Here is a 7,439-nt window from a genome sequence, read left to right on the forward strand (position 1 = left end):
CCCATTTATTATTTCTTAAAGTCCATTTTCTTGTAAGCCTAATGCATACCTCCTAGGAAAGTTTGCAGCCCAGCGGGGCGGAGAATAACAAGTTGACCCGGATATTGTGTACAACTGTCGGCCTAGTTGCATTGCTGATGTTGAAAAAAGGCCTGTGTAGTACAATACAACTTAACATGGCTACTCAGCCCACATTCAGCGACGCCGGAAAGGCCCAAACAAAGCTTCTGTACAACTTTTGTCACTGAGCTCAGTTAAGAACTTAAGAAAAAAGTTAGATTACAGTGGAACCTAATTAAAAGCTGTCACAAGCAAAGAAATAATTCAACAGGTCCCACTTGTGTGTTGTGTGTGTGTGTGCGTGTGTGTGTGTGTGTGGGAGAGAGAGAGAGACCCATCGGTCGATGCTCATAAATACATCTTTTAGCCATATGCATTGCTGATGCTCAATAAAAACTTATATAGTTGACACAATCATATAGAACATCATAGCACACTTAACTTGCATACAAAAATTTCATGCAGGCGGCACAATCAGGATGGAAGCAGTGGATCGCTACGGGTAGGGCTATGTTGAAACCAGCGAACTCGTACATAACGGTTCATGTTCTTTATCAATGACAGGGAAATATCTTGAATGTTGTGCAAAGAAAACAGACAGACAACACAATAAGTTCTGCTAGCACATTAAGTTGACGTACATCCCTTTCTAAAAAAAGTTCAGGTACAAAATTAGAACAGGTCACAATCAAATGTACTAGCACATCAGTGCTTCACACCCACAGCTCGGATTTAATTAGTACTCCCTCCGTCCCAAAATTCTTGTCTTAGATTTATCTAGATACGGATGTATCTAACACTAAAATGTGAACAGATACATCCGTATGTAGACAAATCTAAGACAAGAATTTTGGGACGGAGGGAGTATCTGACAAGATTCAGTTGTTACCTCAAATTAGAGCACATCCAGGCAGCTAGCCCTGCCTCTTCTCCCAAAGAAGCAGTGGCCTCCGCCGCGCGATGTAGTAGGCCCTGTGCCATCCATCGTTCCGAGCAACACGAGGAAAGTCTGACATTGACTCCTGTAATGGACGTCATCGACGGACCCTGGCATGAGCGGCGGCGGCGGGACTTTGATTGATGGATTGACCACTTCTTCGACATGCACGAACACTCGATACAGGTACATCCCTAATGTGGTCCGCGGCGGCCTTGGTGGCGAAGAATAGTACAACCCTGGTTCCTGCACCGGTATCTCAACACCAATCACCTTCAGTATGGTGGACGGCTTCTTCATCCATGCCATAACCGTCAGAGCCCAGCTGTCTGGAGGAACAAACATACTTACGAGCTCACCTCCAAGGTCGTTGATAAGCTCATTCATGGACTCGCTGTTCCAAGCACGTCGAGGCATGCCGTGGAAGGTAAGCTTTGTTATAAACTCAAGCTCAGAGGGCACCGAGCCCCATCCTGGGTGCCAGCGATCAAAGCTCACCAGCGCGCCATCGCAGAACAAACCCCGGGAAGATTCGAACACACGACTGTGGTCGAAAGTTGTCCGGAAACTGACGAAGAAATCAGCCGGTGGCGGACAGACTTCGACGAGCAAGTCACTTATTTGGACGCCACGGGCAATGCCAAGAGCTTTGACAAGGTCGTCCGGCGAGACGGGAGGCCAGTCGCCGTTGATGGTTACCATCAGCACTTTGCCGGCAAACTGGTCGTCAAGCGCCGCCATGCCACTGTTGAGCGACAGCACGCAGCGATCGAAGGCAGGACGGACCTCAGGATCTCCGGCTCGGAGATCCGCGTTGACCGGCGACATGATAGTGAGCTTGAGTACAGGGAGTACAGGAGGGGGATTTGGGGGAACTGGAGTAGGAATCGAGATTCCAGAGGTGAGGGGCGGGAGATTGGGGATGAAAAGGTAGCCTGAATTTCGAACACGCGCCAATATGCCCTCGGCGCGCAAGCGCACAAAAACACCGGTGGCGCCCACATGTCGGCCTAATAAGTCCTTATTCTTTCTTTTTTGGAGAGCCCGGCCTTTTTTAGGATCTTTTGAGAGCCGGGCCTGAGAGTCATAATTGACCTGTTTGGCTTGCGTTACTACTCGGCCCATATTCAACGACACCTCAATGGCCCAAACAAGTGTACATCATCGAAAAGACACTGAGCTCAAATTATATAACTTGAAAAAAGGAGATACACTCTGTACACTGGATAATGGTGATGCCCTCATTTAGCCCACCAGTAGTTCGAGACAATAAACAGTTCGAAACAACGATATATACAACATTCAAACACTGACTAGTGACTACTACTGACATAAACAACAAGACATGATAGTTCATAAGAAGTCTTACTACACCACCAAAACGCACCCATCTGCAGTGCTCAGACTCTCGTGATCCAAACGAGAATGACATTCTAAACTGAGCCAACTATTACATAGTAAGAGTGACATAGATGAGGATTACCAAATGACAAGGAATATGCATAACAAAAGAAAGAACTACCCATACAGAACAAGCAGCAAAGACAACAAAGTCATTCGAAGAGATGATCCAACACCATCATAATTTGCAGCCTCGCTTCAGCGACCAATGATCCGGAGACACCAGTACTCCACCCTTTCGACGCAACAGCCCAATTACCTATCAACCTGAAGGCTTGAACCACATCACTACCTATCGTAATTGAGACATCCAAGGATCAAAGTTAATCCGGATGCCTTTGTCATTCTCACCTTCTTTTGGCTGCAGGCTATATCGTTGACAATCAGGGGAGTTTGCTCCCGAACTCCTAGGGCTCGCTGTGTAGACACTGTTTTCCATAGCAAACAGAGCCTCTCTGCCATCAAGGTCCTTGCCAACGGTGATCTCCTGGTTAATCGGATAATTGAGTCCGAGAAACAAAGAGTGTGAACCAAGGCTGTTTACCCGCCTCCAACTAAAAAATCCTGAAGGCCCCAACAAGCTGGTATCCTGCTCATAGACGTAACAGCAACTGTCCGGATACTCACGTATTTCACGGTGCTTGTATACAGTGGGGTTTTTGCAATATAACTTTTTCGGCTCATGTGTCCAAATGATCATCAGTCTTTTGCCGTCGTCTGATCGAGCGAGGAACCAGTTGTGCTTCCCTGTTTTTGGCAAAGGTGGTGTGATTACAAAGGGCAGAAACTATAGGGACACTGCATCATATCAAAAAGGACAGGCATTGTTAATGTAAGATCAACATTGTTCAGAGTATGAGTAGGATAATGCAAGAAACAGCATTGATATGTCCCTGTTGGAACTGGGAGGAAAATATAGGGAAATGTATACTGGGTTCGAAAATATAGAAGTGCCATGCATGGTTATACTCATGTTATCTCGCAATCGATTCTTCACAGGAAACTACCATGTCATGCATGTTATGGAATCATGTTCTGTCCTCACAAACAAATTCTTCAAGGTAACTAACAGACAATGCATTGTTATATACTCGTGTTCTGTGGGCAAATTTTTTGTGAGGACATTATTCTAGCCATTGATTGCTGAAGGGCGAATATAGGTATGTACACATGGTAAGCATTACAGGATTTCACTACTTCCAAATATAGAGTTCTCCATATGCACATTTACTTCCCTAATGTATGGTTAGATGAAACCAACAGTGTGGTGCATGTTTCTACATCATGAAAATGAGGAAACTAACATAGCCATTGATACACACTCATATTTAGTAGTAGTATATAGATTACTGTAAAATAAGGAGAATATCCATATATTCCTAACCGTTTGATTATTCAGGGGTACAAATTGGCTGTAATGACATGATCACAATCGCATGAATTAACTCATTCCAAATATAGCTGATTTACGGCATCTCTAATACATTGCCATAGTTCTACTCAAATTCTGCTCAAACAATGATATGCCAATCATCACAAAAAGTTCAAACAGTGTCATGGCGTCATCATTAACATGAGACGGAAACAACTTACACGCACCGTCCCAGCAATACGTGGTGCCTTCTACTTTGTCGATCGCGTAGATGATGCCATTGTGTTCAATAGCATCACAGAAGTGTGTATCAGCTTTGACGACGATCCTCTGCGAGCTGAGTTGTCTCCATCTAAAGAAGGCACCGGCGTAAAGATAGGCGAGTCCCTTGTCGAACAAGGCAATTAGCTTGAAGTCTGCGTAATCCGCATGTCGTGTGGGAACTTGGCAGATTACAATCTTCTGCAAAACAAGGTCCGTCCAACTGACGCGGTAATCTAGATGACTAGGACCGCGATGGTAATACTCTATATAATCCAACGGGGGAAGGATAATCTCATGGGAGGTCTGGAAGTTCACGAGCACCAACTTTTTACCGTCTTCTTTGATGGCAGGCATCCAGTGGGAGTTCATGTCGACCCAGTACATACCTGCCAAGAAGTTTCGGGCGATGGTGATCGGATCGAAGTCGAGGGAAATGATGTAAAGAAGTTTCGGCTAATGGAGATCAGATTGAAGTCGAGGGGCATCATGTACGCCTCCGTATCATGGTGAGCCAATCTCGCAAGACCAGATAGCAGCAAGCAGGGTGTCTTGAAAAGCTTTGGCATCGCTTCAACGATGGCCGTGTGCATGCCCCTCGAGCATGTAGCCAGCCGCAGGGCGCTCAACATATCCATACACGAACAATAGAGGTCGAGGACGTCACTGGGGAGATAGCTCCAATCGCGGCTCATATGGATCATGCGCGGTTCGTGTTCGGCCATGGTGAAGTTTGGAAGGTGGGGTTTTGGGGGGCTTGATTTACGGGGGAGAAGGCTATCGGTGCTGGAGCGGCTAGCGAGGGAATAGTGGTACTGGGGGAGGCGAGCGAGGCGACGGTATGCGGGGGCATAGTGAGATAATGAAGAGTGACCTCAGGATCTCCGGCGAGACGGAGATGGAGATGGAGTGGTGCTAGGGGAGAGGGAGACGAGGCGAGGCATGCTATACAGCGGTGGTGACAGTGACTGCACAGTGCACAAGGTGAGGCTGACTTTGGTAACGCGGACACGCCGCCTGGACTGGTGTCACCTCGGGCGCAGGGTCTTGTCACTTCACTGTGAGGACCGGATGAATAATAGTATTTTGACCATCAAGTGTAGCACAGTTGTACTACTACTACTACTAGTAGGAGTAGTAGGAACATGAGTACACTCCCATGCTAGCATGCCTCTGGGTTCACTTCATCCTCCAGCTATCATCCATATTGCGAGCAGAACCAAATTCTCGTGCATGCGAAAGCGCAAAGAAGGACTTTTCTTTTTTTGAGGATAACCGCGTATTCCTTAACCGTAGTAGGAACATGAGTAGTACTCCCTCCGGCCCTCTTTTGTCCGCGCATAACTTTTCAGTATTTCTCTAATTAGTCTGCGTATATACCCTTTTGCATGCGCCCATTTCCCTCCATGCCCCGCATTCACAGCATTAATTAGCATACACATGAGCAGCTACAGCCCGACTCCAGCCAATAAACTGCAGCATGCAAGTGGGCCACTCTGTGCGCGTGGGAGGGAGAAAAGGCAACCGAAGAGCCCGTCCAATCCATTGCATGCAGCAGTCAAACCACCGCACCTCTCCTCATGCATGCGCATAACTTCTCCCATTTACTTCTCCATCGGGTACCGATTTTCCTCGGCTTTTTCACTACTCCTTGATCTTCATTTGCATCCAAACCACACTGCATTCACATTGTTTTAACCTCTTCACATCCTCCTGGAGTAATTCCGAAGCCCCTATAAATAATCATCTTCTTCAGTTAGATTAGCCATCTAATCCTAATTCTCCAAACCATAGCCCTCCGGTCCAGCGGTTCCAAATGGCGAAAGAGATCGAGATGCAGGTTTTTAGCGTCCAATATGTCCTCGTCGAAGGCTCGTTGAGCATAGTTTCCACAGTCACCGACCACCCAAGGGTTGTTCGGAAGTGGATCAACAATGTATCCAACTCCCTCCAAAAGGTGGAGATGAATGTCATCGGTCTCGACGCAGAGTACACGGAGCGTGCCACTGGGAAGATCCAACGCGCCACTGTCCTTCAGCTGTGCCTCGAAGATGATGTTTTGGTGTACCACATTATACACGCGCCCTCCATACCAGGTGAGCTTCACGATTTCTTGTCTCGTGAGGACATATACTTCTGTGGGGCAGCCATCGCAGGGGGCAAACAGAAGTTGGAGCCGTACAACCTTGATTTGAAAAGCATCGCTGACCTACAAACCAGAATAAAAATTCCTATAGAAGATTGTGATAAACCGACACCATCCCTATTCGACGTAGAAAATTTTGTGCTAGGAACAAATCTTCAGAAGGGTGACGAGACGCTGGCATTAAGGTCGTCTGGATGGGAGAATTATCCCTTGACGTACGAGCGGATAAAATATGCTGCCCTCGATGCCCGTGTGAGTTTAGAGATAGCTGGAAGGTCTAGAGAGCTTGTTGTGAAGCCATCTCCCACAGAAAATGAGAACAAGAAGAAGAAGAAGAAGTAGAAGAAGAAGAAGAAGAAGATGCTGCACCAGCAGCAGGGCATTATGGATGGATGAACTATTTCCTCTCTTGTAAAAAAAATATTCCCTCTCTATGTATAATGATATAGATGGACTATTTCGATGGTGTGCATGTCTTTGGAACAAGTAGTAGCGTGGGTCCGCTTGACTATAAGGAACTATTTATCCGCCTACCTTTCTCTACTACTCCTTCTAGTGATCGGTATGCAATGCATGTGTCCGTAGACATGACAGCTTGTCCATGGAAGTTCAACTACGGCGACCATCACGTTTCATCCACTGCCACTCGCGATTCCCACGATGCCGCTCCAACCCACGGCACCACGTCCCTCGATGTGCGCCTCACCCCTCTCGGCCGCACCGCCCCTCTGCCTTTGTGTGCATGACATGTGGGCCACATTAAATGCGGCGAGCATCAAGTTTCTACCACAGCCACACGCGATTCCCACGACGCCGCACGAACCCATGACACCACACGTCCCGCACCATCGAATTTTCATCCAGCGGCTGTGACACATTTCATCCCGGGTATCAATCCTCAGCTGGAGTACTTCTGTACTACAGGTTGTACCCGCCGGTGTGGCCATCTACGCCTCGTAACGCCCCGACGCCCAGCTGTGGCACCCTCGCCACGGCCACGCACCACCGGCCGGTTCTTCTCAAACGAGTGAGTCACGAACCACACCACCACCATGAGAATGACATGTGGGCCAGCCACATTTAACATTCGCATGTCATTGACTCAGAGCATGGTTAATAATATAGCCGGCTGCTGGCTATATGATGTTGCCACGTCACATATAGCCAAGCTTGTAGCCAGCAAGTGCAATAGTTGAATATTAATATGTACTACTTTGTTGTTACATGACCCACCTCGCTCTCTCATAAAATGCCTAGGAGCA

The sequence above is a fragment of the Aegilops tauschii genome, chromosome 3, assembly GCF_002575655.3.
Source record: "Aegilops tauschii subsp. strangulata cultivar AL8/78 chromosome 3, Aet v6.0, whole genome shotgun sequence".
In the NCBI taxonomy this organism is placed as follows: domain Eukaryota; kingdom Viridiplantae; phylum Streptophyta; class Magnoliopsida; order Poales; family Poaceae; genus Aegilops; species Aegilops tauschii.